This window comes from Lissotriton helveticus, chromosome 10 (genome assembly GCF_964261635.1).
Source record: "Lissotriton helveticus chromosome 10, aLisHel1.1, whole genome shotgun sequence".
NCBI classification, from domain to species: domain Eukaryota; kingdom Metazoa; phylum Chordata; class Amphibia; order Caudata; family Salamandridae; genus Lissotriton; species Lissotriton helveticus.
In genome coordinates this window covers 99,371,685-99,387,977 of record NC_136071.1, presented here as the reverse complement: position 1 = coordinate 99,387,977, position 16,293 = coordinate 99,371,685, and the positions used below count along the sequence as shown (strand labels likewise).

Sequence of the window (16,293 nt, the reverse complement as noted above, 5' to 3'; positions counted from 1 at the left end):
GTTAGTGGATCTTGTAAATAACACATCACACATTTGTTTCCACTTCAGAGGCCTCCAATGCTCTTGGCCCGTTTACTACACCTGGGTTTCCCAGATCCAAAAATACTTATCATTTAAATATGGTACAGGAGCGCGCTCCACATTGAGACCCAGAATACACAAAGACAGTGAACAGCAGCAAATGCAACCTCATCCAGGAAGCTAGATTTGCTGCATCGACACCTGTCTACGTTACCATAACTCCCTCTTCCTTTTCATTCCATACCAGATATCACAAAATCCCAAGTACTTTTGTATGGTACCAAAACCTAAGGACAACTACATGATACCATGAACAAAAGAGTGATAACCCCACCTGGCCTTGTTTCATGAACACTTGTTCCACACTGTGGTTGGCATTTGTTCCACACTGTGGTTGGTATTTGTTCCACACTGTGGTTGGCATTAGCTTGCATTCTCTGTTACATCCATACTTCTGGGAGTATTGAAGTGTCCTTGCCCTCCTCCCTACTGGACCGATTTAAGTACTTTTGTGCACCATTGTCCCTTTGTGAACATGGCTTCCAGATTTGGATACACTAGTCTGGGTGACGCCCCAATGTTGGCTTGTGAAGTGGTCCACGCTGCAGTGATGTAAGGATCAAACCCTCCTCTAGACCCCAACACTGCCCAGGTTCTCTGATGAGGCTTGGCAGGGAATTCCTTAGAGAACTAGCAATATTGTTGTATTTAGTGTCATCTACACAGAGGCATGACTTCCCTACACTCCTACAGATGTTGTCATTTGTGTTTTGGTTCACTGCTCATGGTGTCCGGTACGCTATGCCTCCCAGTCCAAATGCTTCCCAAATTCTGTGCCCCAGCTGAAGGAGGGATGGCGTGGTGTGGGGTAGGTGGTGCCTCTAAGCCTGCATCTACGAGGATAGTCCAACTGCTGAAGGATAAGGCTCTAGCACACATTATTCCTCAATCTTCCACTCTTCCCTCAGAGTGAAAATGGTCAGCGGTATGCCCAGACATGAGTTTTGTGCTGACTGTGCCACTGGAACCAAGTTATACCTGACTGAAGAGCCCTAATCAGGGGGAAACCTTTTCTAGTTTGGAGAGGACTTGGCCGGGCAGTTAGGGCTGGACGGTTCCTATTGGAGCAGGGCCAAGATGGATTTGCTTTTGGCTGGGTCTAATCTGAGGCAGCAAGGTGGGCAAAAGAGCGATGGGTTGGAATGCTACCCTGAATGACTGCCAGTGGTTAGACTTATTGCAAGCAGCCCCTCATCACCTTTTGTGTGTTTGGTGTAGCACCCTAAGTAGCCACGGGTATGCCCGAAAGTGGGTCTTGTGCTCACTGTGCAACTGGAATCAAGGTACACCTGACCGAAGAGCCCCAATCAGGGGGAAACCGGTCCTAGGGTGCTTGTTTTTTAGGAAGGAGGACCAGTCCGGACTGGACGGTTCCTATTGGAGCATAGTCAAGACGGATTTGCATATAGCTGTGTCTAATCTGAGGTGGCATAGTGGGAAAAAGAACCATGGGTTGGAATGGTACCCCGAGCCATTGCCAGTGATTAGACCTATAGCAAGCATCCTGCCATCATGTTTTGTGGAAGATGCTTTATTGTTCTACGTTGCCCCCAGCCTCGCATGCAGGAAGTTGCTCTGGTTCCTTGCTCATGGGTAGGCGCGAGTCGTGCATGCAATGCTGGATTTTGATCTCACGCTAATACATTCAGCACACAATAAACATACACAACGTAACTTTTTGATTTAAAGTAAAGTACTTGTGGACACCAGACCTGTTTTCGGTGAAGGCAGGATCAAAATCCCTGGTCTGCGGTGTGAAGAAACCAGTGACATCCTGGCCCTGGGAGATCTTGGCGTCTGTTTTCAGCAGCTCCTGGACGTAACTCTCTAGCAGCTTGAGGCGAGCCAAGAACCTTCTGGACTCCTTCCTGAATGTGAAGGTTGGAGCATCTGTGAGGTGAATGGGGAAATATACAAAAGGTCAGGAAAACTCTGCTTAAATTTAAAGTGCACCCCAGCTCTGTTTAAAGAGGGTGTACTGTTTTTTGTGTGTTTTAGGTTTGACGTAAGATGCATGCAGCAGCATTAATGGCATACAATCTATAGGTGTTTTCCTTGAAAAGGCTGGCAAGCTGAACAGCTGATCAAAGTCGTTGCCAGGGAATGGGATCTATCCTGTCCAAAAAGGATCCTTAACCAGTGGTTAATTTGTAAAAAAAATAAGTGCGGGAGATCTCTTCAGGAACCTAACAAAAAGAAGGGTTTTTCCCTATATAACCCAAACAAGCATCTGGGAAAAACATGCACAAGCAAAAATATGATGCTATGGGACCAATTGTATCTTAAACAATGCTCAAACAGGTTTATAAATTACCTATCTGATCCTATTTCTTATTCTAGAATAAATCTCTACAATTCTAATATGTCTGTTACCTGCCGTTCCCTCAATAAATGAATTATATTCACCGGATATGTCTTCCTTTTTTGGAACTTTATTGTATTTTCACAGTATCTTGTATTTCAATTTTTTCACTTTCCTTTGCCTAGTATAAACATATATATTACACTATTTACAAAACAAACATCACATACACAGATATCTACAAAACAATGGAAATAATAGGTTGAACATTCGTTCATTATTTCTAATAGCCCATACTATTTAAATGGATGCTCTATCGCCTATTATCTAAGGAGCATTCCTAATTCAACAGGTACACCTTATCATAGCAGTATTTGAGCGATCCTTATTTGATCCATATTCTTTTAACTACTGCTGATTATTACTTGTCCTTGAATATTAATTCATAGGGTGTCCATATCCAAGATTGTCGACGCGTTTCAGCCCCTTGATGTGGTCCTCATCAGGACTAGGGCTTTTGTAAATGCATAACGAGTATGCTGTACCTATTCCTTTGTACGTATTTTCCAATTGCTGCCGGGTGAGTAGGCTACCCAAATGCAGAGGGGCGTAGCCTTTAAAGAACAATTCCGTCTTACGAATGTACTACAATGTACCACTTGCTGGGACTTCGCATATAATGTCCCTGTCGTCTCTGGCACACACTTCTATTTCGAGATGTTTTCTTTTTAATTACACCATCCACGGGCTGCCAATATTCTAGCAAGCTGTTCAAAGCACGGGCTATCGCCGAAACGCCATTCCACACTTCCGCATGGAAGTGTTATGTTATGTTATAAATTGTTTTAGAACGCGCTCTGTTACTGACTAGTATCCTGGCACGGGGGAGAAATGTGCAGTGAGCCGAAGGGGGGGGAAGAAGGGAAGGGGAAATCAACCAGAAGTTAAGAGGTTACATTGAAGTTTTTAGACCTTTCTTGAAGCAAATAATAGACTGGGCTGCACGAAGGTGGAAAGGAAGTGCATTCCAGGCTCTGGCAGCCCTCACAGAGATAGCCTGGCCACCCAGCCTGGTAAACTTAAATCTGGGCATATCCATCCTGCATTGGTTAGCAGATCGGAGACAGCGACTGGGGACATACAAAGAAAACCGCTTACTCAAGTACAGTGGATCGCTCGGAAAGAGAGAACTAATACTTTAAACATGATCCTCTGTGCCACCGGAAGACAATGAAGGCTACGCAGGTAAGGGCGGATGCTGGACCTCCTGGGCAAATTGAACAGGAGTCTTACAGCCGCATTCTGAATCACCTGCAGCCGTTGGATCAGATAAGATGGTAAACCGCTGAACAGGGCATTCGCATAATCAAGCCTGGAAAGGATGAGGGCCCGCGACACTGTCTCCTTGGCCGTTCTCGGGAGAAGGGGAAAGAATCTACGCAAGGCTTTGAGAGTGCCGAAACAGACACCCGCGAGTCTCTTAATATGGTCCTCAAACTTCAGGTCACTTCCAAACCAGACCCCTAAATTCTTAGCTAGGCCACCCATGGATTTGGGGCAGGGAATGTCCGGTGGCCATAGAAGGTCTTTAAAATTGTCGGGGAAGGATCCATAAAAAAGAACCTCGGACTTCGCTTCGTTGCACTTAAGCTGAGCAAGTGCTAGCCAATGAAAGACCGAAGTGAGGCAGTACTGAACTGCCGATGTATCCAAGTTGCCCCCTGGCCAGGTGAACAAAAGTTGCGTATCATCGGCATACGCCATAATTTTTGCCCCCAGATGTTCGGCCAGGTAGATCAGAGGAGTCAGGTAAACGTTGAAAAGCAGGGGGCTTAGGGTAGACCCCTGCGGAACACCAGTGGTAAGTTACCTGGGGAGAGAGGCATGCGGTGGCATCCAGACCTGTTGCGTCCTCTCATTCAAAAATGACGTCAACCAACCAAGAGCCAATCCGGCAATGTCAGACAGTCTGGTAAGGAGAAGCCCATGAGGCACCGTATCGAAGGCGGCAGAGAGGTCTAGTAAAATCAGAACCGCTCTGCCGCCCCCGTCAAGGCACTCCCGAATCGTCTCCGACACCTCCACCAGGGCAGTCTCAGTGCTGTAGGCAGCCCGGAACCCTGATTGAGCTGGGTGCAGGGCACCAGATGACTCAACAAAATGATCCAACTGGCGGAAAGCCATTTTTTCGCAAACTTTAGCCAGTGCCGGCAGCAGAGATATGGGCCGATAGCTTGATGGGGCGGCAGGATCCATCCCGGCCTTTTTTAGAAGCGGCAAGAGTTTGGCCTGCTTCCAACAGGACGGGACAGTAGCAGAGGAGAAGGAGATGTTAACAATCTGGGTAACCTATCTACACACTGTATCCGCCACCCCTCCGAGCACCCTAGCCGGACACGGGTCAGTAGGCGACCCCGACTTCAGGGACTTAAGTACAGCAAGGATATCTGTTTCATCAGAAGGGGAAAAGGCAATGAACTGATCGATAGGCTTGGGCACAGGTAGGGAAAGTAGCAGGAGTGAAGTCTTATGGCTGTCACAGACAGCGCGCAGGTCCTCCTGAATCCTAGCAATTTTCTCAATAAAAAAAGAAGAGAGTTCTTCACACCAGTCATCAGACGAAGGCAGCAAGGGTTGATCAGCGCATGGAGACAGGAAGTTCTGAACGATGGAGAACATTTCTCTGCTGTTGTTATTCGCCTTTTCAATCCTTCCTGTATAGTAGCTGCTCTTTGCTGTTCTAATTGCAGCATAATAACCCTTCTGGGCAGCGCACAGAGCAATTTTCGCCTCAGGTAGATACGCCTGCCTCCACACACGCTCAAGTTTCTTGCAGCCTAGTTTCAATTCCCGTAAGGCATGGGAAAACCATGGTTTGGAGGGAGAAAAGCGCATCCTACGGATGCCGCCCTGATTAACAGAAGCTGCTGAACCCTGTTCCACCCATGTGTTAAATCTACCAACAGCCTCCCCCACCTCCGAGGCCAGTAGAGGACGGTCTCGGGATAAAGAATCAGCCAAAGCGACCAGGTTGATCCTCTGGGGGTGGGCGGTTAAAAAGGTGTCCCCAGCTCCTGTGGATCTTTCAAGAGACCAGGCGAACCTGATCAACTTGTGGTCCGACCACGTCACACTCTCAGAATAGGAGATCAGGATATCCAAATTACAACATACCAGATCTAAGAGGTGGCCGCCCACATGGATTGGGGATTCCAGCCATTGTTTAAGCTGGGCTAGGTTCAAGGTCTCACCTAGGCGTCTGGTCTCTATAGTCTCTGAAACATCAGCATGGATGTTGAAGTCCCCTAAGAGAAGAAACCTCGAAAATCTCAAAGCACGAGGTACAATAACCTCCTCCAAGGCATCGATGAAATGACTGGCGTAACCAGGGGGCCGGTACACCAGTGTGCCTCCCAGAGTAAAATGTGGGTTAAGCAACAGCGAAAAATGGAGCAGTTCCGTGTCCCCCATATCTCCCTGGGGTTCAAAGGAAAAAATCCACTTATCCCTGTATACCACGGTGACCCCGCCCCCTCTTCCCAGAGGGCGGTCGCCCTCATGATCTTAAAACCCCTGGGGATAGCTAACTCTACCACCGGGGCGCAGGCGTCGTTAAGCCAGGTCTCGGTAATAAAGAAGAGGTCCAATTGGTTCTCGGCCAAGATCTCAAACATGTCGGCAGCATGCCGGACCAGGGACCTAGCATTGATTAACCCTGCCCTAACCTGCATAGAGTCAGTGCTCTCTAATCCGGGACAACAAAACGAAGGGTGGAAGCAGAAGTTGTTATTGTTATTGTTATTGTCAGCTTATATAGCGCCAATTCACCTGCAGGTCTCAGGGCGCTTTGACCGCAAAACACAACAACCGATTTAGCCGAAAGGGAGTGGAAGAACTGGGCAAGACTAGACTGGGCTGAGCGTTGCTCTGAAAAGAATTGTTTTTAAGGCTTTCCTGAAACGGAGTAGTTTGCCATCCTTGCGGAGGGCCTCAGGCAAATCATTCCAGAGCTTAGGTAGTAGGACGGAGAAAGATCTCCCGCCCTTTGTGGCCAGTCTGAACCGGGGGCATACAAGCAGTTGGGCGTCAGAGGACCTGAGGCTTCTTTCAGGTCTGTAAATCTCTAGCCGTTCCTTAATGTATGCAGGGGCTTGTCCATAGATGGATTTGTGGGCTATACAGAGGCTTTTGAAGACTGACCTTTGCCCAACTGGCAGCCAATGAAGGCTCTGTAATAGCGGAGAGGCATGTGCTCTTCTTGGGAGTTTGAAGATGAGTCTAGCCGCGTCGTAAGACCACCTGCAATCTGTTGATTAAAGTTTTTGGTAGGCCCAGGTAGAGCGCATTTCCATAGTCAAGCCTCGATAGTATGGTGGCAGAAACTACCGTGCGAAGCATTGACTGGGAAAGAAGTGGAACTAATTTGCGCAGCTGCCTTATGAGGCCAGTGCAGGTTCCAACCACAGTGGAGATCTGACTGACCATTGAGAGGGCACTGTATCTTAATGCCTAGACTTTTGACTGCGTCGGCTGGCTTAGGGGTCGAGCCCAATTCCTGAGGCCAATATAGGTCACTCCAGGGCGAGCAGTTTGATGAAACTATCAGCACCTCGGTTTTTTCGGGGTTTATTTTTAGAAAGTTCGTGGACATCCAAAGGACTGTATATCTGAGCACCTCCTGTGCGTGTGACTGAGCCTGTATAGTGTTGTCTATGCTCAACAGTAACTGTGTATCGTCGGCATAATTGAACACACGGCAGCTCATTTCAGCAAGTGTGTTTATCAGAGGTTGAAGGTATAGGTTAAACAGGAGTGGGGACAATGCTGAGCCCTGGGGGACTCCACATGTCAGGTCTCCCACTCCTGATATCCTATCTCCCAGCTGGATCCTCTGTGTTCTCCCGGATAGAAAAGATTCCAACCATCGGTAGGCTGAATCCCGAACCCAAAACCCGGCCAACCTGTCCAAAAGTAGGGTATGGCTGACAGTATCGAACGCCGCTGAAAGATCTAGTAATATCAGGGCGCTCGGTTTTTTCCTGTCAGCCATCCCTCTGAGCTCGTCCAGCACCGAGAGCATAACTAACTCGGTGCTGTGATGTGCACGGAAACCTGCCTGCATCTCATGGAGAAGATGGTTGGATTCCAGGAATGATGCCAGGGATTTCAGCACATGTTGCTCGAGCACTTTTGACAGGAATGGTAGCTGGGAAATGGGCCTGTAGTTTTTCAGGACTTTGGTGACTGCCCCGGCTTTTTTTAGTAGTGGTTTCACTCGTGCTTCTTTGAAGCTAGTAGGAAGCCGTCCAGTAACTAATGATTTATTTAGTATAGTCAGTATGTGATCCTCTAAACTGGGGCGGGCTAAGCAGAACACACTCGGGGGGCATGGATCTGCTGGGGAGCCAGACTTTGTCTTCCTCATCAGGGATCAAGGATTAATGGGTCAATCGGGGGGAAATTTGACATAAGGATTCCTGCCGGATTTATGACAGCCTGTTGCTCAATGGGATCAACCACCGTACTTTTTATTTCTTGTAAAATGATGTCGACCTTTTCCAGAAAGTATTTCTGGAAGGTGTCGCAGCTAATATTGGTTTCCGTATCTTGGGTTCTTTTGGTTAGTTCCGTGAGGATTTTAAATGTTTCTTTCTGGACATTACCCGCCTTATTTATGCAGTTTTCATAGAATGTGGCTTTGGTGTCCTGAATACATTTTTTATAAGTACGGAGCGACTTCTTGTATTGTTTACAAGTCTCGACATCTTTTTTCTTCCTCCAGTTTCTCTCCATATTTCGTAGAGTCTTTCTATGCTCCCTCAGAGCAGGTGTGAACCAGGGGGCTCCCTTTCTGCCACTATTCGCTCTTTGGAGCTTCTCTGGTGCGATCTGATCAATAGCTTTGGTCAGATAGCCCATCATATCCTTACACTCCTGATCTACATCCCTATCAGATGCTATGGGTTGGACAATTTCCGTCAGTGTCGTGGTCAGTGTTTGTAGATCTACATTTTTCCACTGACGAATCATTTTAGTTTTTGATGGTAGGTGTAGAGACTTTGCATCTATAGGAATGTCACAGTAGATCAGATGATGATCTGACCAGATACAGGGGAGGATTTTCACTAATGTCACCTTGGGATCTGTGGTCCATATTAGGTCGAGAATGTGATCTTTTATATGCGTAGGGGTATTTACCAGCTGCCTGAAACCCAAAGAGGACATCGTTGTTTCCAAAGAGCTAGCTGTTAACTCTTTCTTCTCTTTGTCCCAGTGTAGGTTGAAATCTCTCGTAACTAGTATGTTCTTATATCTTGAGCAGATGTCGGATATGTTGGCCATGAATGAGTCATTGAAACCTGAGGTGGCGTTAGGTGGATGATATACGGTGAGAATTGTAAGACACAAATTATCAAACATAATTTTGACCGCCAGCATATCAGCCAGATCAGTAGATTCAGCCAGAATTTTTGTTGCGGCTAAGTTTTTCTTAAATAGTATTGCCACTCCTCCCCCTCGGGCATTCCCTGTACGGTTGTGCCAATGGATATCAAAGCCTGATGGAACAGCGGCTATGATGTCTGGTAGAGAGTTTTCCCCAAGCCATGTCTCGGTCAAGGTCAAGATGTCTATATCTTCATCTTGTAGCAATGTAAATATCTCAAGGCTGTGGCAGTGTAAAGACCTTGTGTTTAAACTAACCAACTTCAAGGTGTGAGAGTGGGATGAGGACCTACCTATATGTGGTCTCCGTATAGACAGCTCGTCCAAGGTGGCTAGTGTGGCCGGGTCTGGAGACAGATTTCCCTCATTCAGTTGGTGTATTTCATCCCTAGAATAAGTGATCCAGTAGTCAGGAGTCCCAGCCCCTGCGCCCGTTCGTGCACGGACGGGCGCAGACGTGTAGGACTCTGGCACGACTCCGGCGCAAATCTGGGAGAACGCGACGCACGCGGTCTGCTGTAGTTCCTATGCAGAATGAAGGGCGGAACTAAATGAAGACACAGTCATGAAGAATTTCCAGTGACCTTCGCCAAATTATAAGATGATTTTTCCCAAAAAGATTTGGAGCACTGCCAGGCCCCAGACGTGACGCAAGTTTCGCCGTCCGCCACTTTATATGCTCTCTCTTCTGTCCTGACGAAGACCCCAACATGAGGGATAAATAACCCTTCTCACGCTTCAGGGGTCGAAACGTAGACTACGCCTCACTTCCTACACACCATAGAACAAAAGGAAAGAATGTATCTTATCTATGTGTGATGTACAACGGGAACACTACTATTATCTAAATTGTAAAGGCGTTACGATATGAATGTGATGTCAACATTGTCACACCACCTTTACCTTGTCCCTCACAAACCCTTCACTCCCTTTCCTTTTGCACTGAGAGCACCAACCAATGCAATGCTTTTATAATTCATATTGATGAAATTATTTGACTTGGAAGTTTTTGTATGCAGTTTGGAGGTACTATTAATTAATTTGTATATGGATTAAATACAATTTATTTCTCATGACTGCATAGCCACTTTTGATTACGTTAAGCGTTTTGGAAGACTAACTAGAGAATGTTGTGACTTAGAAATATATATGAATAAAACAGAATTGTATAAAACATTTCCATTTGAACTTGGACCACCCCGCTTTTTGTACCTATCCGGCGCAAATCCGGCGCATCCGCTGAACGCGTCCGCTGCGCGGAGACATGGCCGTCTTATACTGGCGACTAGAGCGCTCAGTGTGTGGGGCCCAACCCAAGATGGCCACCACGGAACCACGAGCCCGGGACCCGGGGGCTTGACCAACCCTGCCAAGCACCACCAGGGATCGGGGGGGGAAGGAAATGAGCTACCTCGATGTAAAGCTAAGCAGGCAGGAATAAAGGTTTCCGAAATGCTGCAAGTGTGGCTGGCAATGTGTGTGCAAAATAGCGCTAGTTGCAATCTAAGTGCTCTCTTCAGGAGGCAGGTTCGACCAGCCCATTTCTCCTGTTAGCACTGCCTAACACAGACTCAACTACTAACAATGAAACACTACAAGTGGGGAGAGGATATGACAGGATGTGGATGTGGCTTAATGGCCAGAGCTGCTGATGTTGGCGCGGGGGAACCAGGTTTGAGTCTTGGCGTCAGCTCAACAGCCTGTGATTCTGAGCAAATCACTTAATCTCCATGTGCCTCCCAAAAATGAATATGTCCTTAACTGGGGCTTAAGTGCCGGTGTTGATGATTAAGTGCTGGTGCTGAGCACCGGAAACCACCGGCTCAAATTAATCACTGCACTAGAACTAACACGAGGTGCTCTCACTTAGTTCAACTGATTTTAACGTTTAAACCTAGGTCGCGCACATGTTTTCGTGTTACCTTTGAACTTAGGAATGCTGCGCTCAGACTTCTTCATATGTCCCGCTTCAATGGGAAACTTCTTCTTCAGACTCACCTGGAACATAAAAGAGAGCATGTCTGAGTACGCGGGTCCCTTTCCTGTTATTCCTGCCAAAAACAAAGCACTACTTCCGGGTTGGCGTTTGTGTACTCACGTGGAATTTCCTGAACTCCTCATAGGTCCTGTAGATGAGGATGTTGTTGCGATCAGACCAGAGCACCAAGAACATGTAGGTCTGCAGAGGAAGAAAGGAAAGAACTATTAGGGGGGCACAGGAAATGTGGGTTTGAAGACCGCGGGCCTTATTTAAAGTTGGGTAGATGTGGGTCCCCCATCGAATGTCCCACCTGCTGTGTTAAGATTGCTTTGCTATTGATAGCGCCCTGTATACGGATCCGCCACTTTTTGGCCCTCACTCATTCCGGGGTACCGCACAAAAGACCTTGTGTTATTTTGTCCGAAATAAAGATGTGAAAAAATGAAAAAAGGTCAAATTCCCAGTTAGTGACTATGTGCACCAACGTTTGTCCTTCTGATGATCAAGTAATACAAGTACATACAATACTGTTAACTTTTAGCATGACTAAATATTTATCATTCAAGAAAGTTCAAATATGCACATCTCACTCACATCACCCTTTTCTGTATCCTGGACTCAAGGATTCTGCCTACGTACATACTCCAGGGAGGACCTGGCTTGGCAGTTTGGGCTGGACTGTTCCCACAAGGAACAGGGTCAAGACTGATTTGCACATGGCTGGGTCCAAACTGGGGTGGTGTGGTGAGAGAAAGAATGATGGATTTAACCCAGATCCCTGTGACTGGGGGTGAATGCTTGCATTGTCCAGTATTGCGTCCATCAATTGTTTCTTTTACATACACACACACATCCATCACAGAGGTTGTCTTTTGGTTCCAGGATCCATGCACCGGTAGACACCGACTGTCAGGGCCCTTCCCCTTTGTGTGTCTGCTCACCCAAGAGCACACATGATCCCCACAATCAGTCACTCTGGGGGGTCCCCAATTTTGACCTTAACACCACCTTCCCTCGATGGCAACATTGCTCCATCATTCTTGCACCCTTTCAACCCTAACAAGCCCCTGGCAACTACTTGTGGCCCCACTGACCCCATGATCTGAACAGTTCACCCATGGCCTGTGATTCATAGGATGAGCCTGTGACGCCTGGAGCTCCTGGGTGACCTGCTGTGTTATGTTAAAATCACTTATAGAGCGCACTTACACCAAGCGGTTTCATGGCGCAAGGGATGGAGAGCTAGGGCTCTGGCTTTTAGTTCCTTTCCCAGCGCCTGTAGTTCCCATTACAATGTCGCTCTTTAAGGCCACCTGGAGCTGTAATTGTTCTCTCCTAGGGGTGCAAGTGATTGTCTTTCTGCAAAATTTTGGAAAAATTATACACAAAGTGACCCATGATATGGAGTGTGAAAATTAAATGCGAGGGAATGAATACCTTCTGTTCGAGAGTCATACAAGGTACCAGCAGGAAACTGCATTCAGCACAAAACGCCTGGCAGGAGCGGTAAAACTGCTCTAAGCTGTCTACTATGGGTAAAAAAGCGTGCACAATGTCCTGCCCTCAAAATGCAATGAAACTCGCGTAATGCGAAGCTGGCCTTTTACGGGTACAAGGGATTGAATCGACCAACTGCTCTAATGGCCTTTTGAATGCAGTGAACTGCCTCTGGATGACTTTAAACCAGTCCCGAGGTCTTTGAAATGAATCAGACTTGTGACTGATTATTCCAGCCCTAGGGCCTTTCATAGCCACTGACCTGGTCTGTAAGTGCTTCCATCTCCGTCCCCAATGCCTGTCAGTTTGACGTGTGACTAATTCCACCCTTCCGCCATGGCTGTCGGATTTACCAACCTGACCGGTAAGTGACTGTCTCGGTTCTAGAGGCCTTTCAGAGGCATTAGTCAGGCGAGTGACTGACTCCTCCCCAGCTCTATCTACCGACCAGAGTCACTAACCTGACATGTGTCTGGCTCACTCCAACCTATCGACCTTTCAGTACCACATTGAAACGTCACTGACACCTCAGCAGCCCAAACGTGCTTTCACGGGTAAGAGTTCAACCTGCGACTGGCTCCACCCACGGCCAAACCTATTCCACAATATTCCTTCTGTTTTTTTCTAAGAGGTTTCTAAAGGGCTGCAGCGTACCCTTACGGTCACTTCAGGGTACTGCAAACGAGAATTATTAAATACTAAAACGGTCTATCAGGTTGGGGAGGCAAATAGATTATTTCTAGCTGGGCTATAGCGAGGGACGTTTTTTTTAACTACCCTTGTTCTATGCCCCGCAAGGCTTGTGAATAATTCACACACCTTCGGATTTCATTCTTGCCGCCACCGAGACTCGCACTAATGGGGGGATTCAAGTGCTGGCTTCACATGCTCTCCTGTTCTGAGGTTTGAGAGGGAGGATTCTGGCCTGAAGTTGATGCCTTTGACTGCTACATTTACAGGGGAACAAAAGAGAGGTCAGCATTAAAGAATACCCCAACGTTTTTGTTTTTCGTATTCCAGGGAGGCTGTAGGGAGTTTTGCAAGACCTGTAGGTCATTCAAGGTCAGGGGCTGGGATCTGCCACACTCATGGATAGGATTCCATTGTTGGTTCTGTCCACGAAGGGGGTGTTTTCTTTCATCCATGGGTCTATGTGTGATATTTGGTTTGCTCCATGAGCCATTCCTCTGCCTCATGAGGATTTGGGTACCACCTGCGTACATTTGGCACTGGACCAGGTGGGTGCACAGCACGTGCATACAGTTCACTGAGCGTAAAAATCTATACACATTAAAATGTATTTAAACATTAAATGGCACTGTATTTATTGTTGCCTCACTGGAAGTCTTAACGCTAACGTGATTTGACCTGCAGCATTGTTTATATCTTTAGTAATTGCATCTGACACTTCGATTGTGTGGCCACAAGCAATGCTCCTGGTGTGCAAGTGATGCTTTGGCTTGATGTGAGAGTCATGGATTGTGGCAGTAAGTTTAACTTGTGAAGTTGAGTGTTTTTCAATTTCCTTCATAACCACAACCACCGTATTTCTTCTACTAGACCCCATCTCCTATGCCACGCCACATCTACTCCACTAGGCCATATTCCAACCACTAGACCACATCACTAGTGCACATCACCCTCAACCACATCTGCTTTGGACCTTTCCTCCTTTAAAGCCCACACTCTGTGCTGCAGTCAGGCGTGTATCAAACATGACCCCATCACGCCGGTCCTCTCCTCATTAAAATGACTCCCAATTGAGGGAAGATGAGTGTATCAAAGTACCTTTTTAACATACAAGGGGTTACAACTAAATACCCCCACATATCTTTTGCAAAAACCCACCACCTTCAAGGGCTTCTACACATTTGGGAAAAAAAATAAACTAGTCCTCACAGACCAAGCGATTTAAGAAAATAAGCCCCACTATCCACTCAGGGCTGGCAGCTAAGATAGATCTCCTCGCCAAGCACCTTAGAATGCACTACTTACTTAAGCGCTCCTTGAAACCTCACCTATCAGAGAAGCGCTTTGACACTTGACATCCTGCCCTCCAAACCCAGGAATTCCCATCTCTAAAACAAGCAAAGGCTTTTTGAAACGATGCAAACTCCTTTGCTGCACTTGCTCCCCTTCGGTTGTTCTTGACACAAAGTCTTTGAATGTGTGATACAAAAACGCTGAACGCTCATTCTGCAGCTAACATATGAATTCTAAGTGAGTCAGGGATTGTGTGTATCTCATATGTACATAGTATTATCCACTATATTAAAATGAGGCGCTCTGATGCTTCCCAAAGCCTTGCTCATATTTACTTTAAAACTGCCCCGAACAGTACCTAACCCCCTGTAGCTCGTCTATGAAGACTGCCAACCAGTGCATGAAATCACGTATCTCCCTCCCACTAAGGATTACACCTGATTACTCCTAATGTAATTTGGCATATAGAAGCAGGAGTAAAAGCATGGAATGGGTTCTGTGGAGCACAAGGCTAATCCGAAAAACCAACCAAAAACGAAATAAAAAAACACAAAAACACCCTACAGACCCGGGGACCAGGAGCAGCGTGCTTACCAGCGTAGAAACACAACAATGCCTCATCGAGGAGGTAGTAAGTACAATATAATGTAATTACAATACAATCCATAACTCACACTGCAACAAATTCAATAACACTCAGCAGTCAGACAGTTGATTGTAGTTCATACAGGCTGCTTAATAATTCACTTTTCTGCTTGTCGGTCTTACACTCACATAAGTCAGAACTGCTATGGGCCATGTCCATCACACAGTGGTGAACTATTCCACAACAGTAAACCACACACCACCAACTGAACAGGCGTAGAATATCTAAAGAGACCTGCCATGTCCTGGCTATCGGAGGATTCTAATATAGTCCAGAACTGCAGGTACCGACTAGCAACATACTACGGGTAGTAAACTATACATAAATGCTGCAAAGCAGCATAAACATATAGAATGAACCCCTTCCCTAGATTGGGAGATGCTCTGGAGACGAGAGAGTGGGCCGGAGGCACCTACCTTCTTCCGGTGATGCTGCACCACACCCACAGCCTTGGCCTCCAAGGGGTACCGCTGGGTGCTGCCTCGCCTCATGCTGTATCCTTGGGGCGCTGTCCTCGTGCTCGGCTTCAGCCCTTGCAAGCAGTGTCTGCCTTCACCACTCACCCGGCCTCCTTATGAAGGGGCGAGGGGAGGTGGCAGGAGGGGGAGCGGCCTCCCGATAAGGTCTGTTTGTCTTTCTCCGCTTGTTTCTTTTCTTCTCTCCGGCTCCTTCCTGGACGCTGCAGGCTCTACCTGCAAACAAATCCATCCCCTGAGCACGCGACTCACTGTCTGAGGAGCTGTCAAGCAAAGGGAGGTGGAGACAGGCACTTGTCACAGAGGACTCTGACCATGGCCATCACAGGCTTGTCTAATTGTAGCGCTCCGCAACGCTTTCGAGGCGCTGTGAAGAACATGCAGTACAATCACCGCACACAGCGAGATACTCCCGGAAGAGCGCAGACTATGGGCGCTCAGTTGAAGCAATGTGTAGCAAGAACGTAGTGATCACATTGCGCCTGCTACTACAGGCCGGGCCAGCGCTATATAAAACTTCAACTTCTCAAATAAAAAAAACACTACACACTTGCCCAGTTACATTACACAAGGCCACTTTTTCAGTTTTTATTTTTTATTTTTGACACGTGGAGATACAGCGGTTTTGCCCAGAATCACAGGATGTTGAGCCGCCGCTGTGATTGGTAAGACGGGGATTGGTAAAGGCGGGCCTTGGGAAATGCCCGAAGGGCCGATAGCCGAGTTCCAGCTGTGAGCTGCTTTTTTGGGCAGCCTGGGGCTGTCTGTGCTGCTAGGATGATGTCAGCGACCCAGTGGGGGCCTGAGTGGCCCTTCTAGAGGCAGATGGGCGGAGGTATCACTTCCTTTCTCTCGCTGGGTGGCCCATTAATGTATGTTGATT

At 47.2% G+C, this 16,293-nt stretch overlaps 1 pseudogene across 1 annotated transcript in view; it reads right to left on the bottom strand.

Moving 5' to 3' along the window:
* The window catches only part of LOC144785068 (NADPH oxidase organizer 1-like), a 38,996-nt pseudogene extending 23,571 nt beyond the window's left edge, over nucleotides 1-15,425 (bottom strand). Inside the window, exons 1-4 of the transcript XR_013601751.1 lie at nucleotides 15,351-15,425; nucleotides 10,926-11,006; nucleotides 10,750-10,825; nucleotides 1,794-1,971 (exon numbers count right to left, since the gene is read on the bottom strand). The product of XR_013601751.1 is annotated as an NADPH oxidase organizer 1-like (transcript). The remainder of the gene's footprint in view (nucleotides 1-1,793; nucleotides 1,972-10,749; nucleotides 10,826-10,925; nucleotides 11,007-15,350) is intronic.
* Nucleotides 15,426-16,293: the final 868 nt, after the last annotated feature.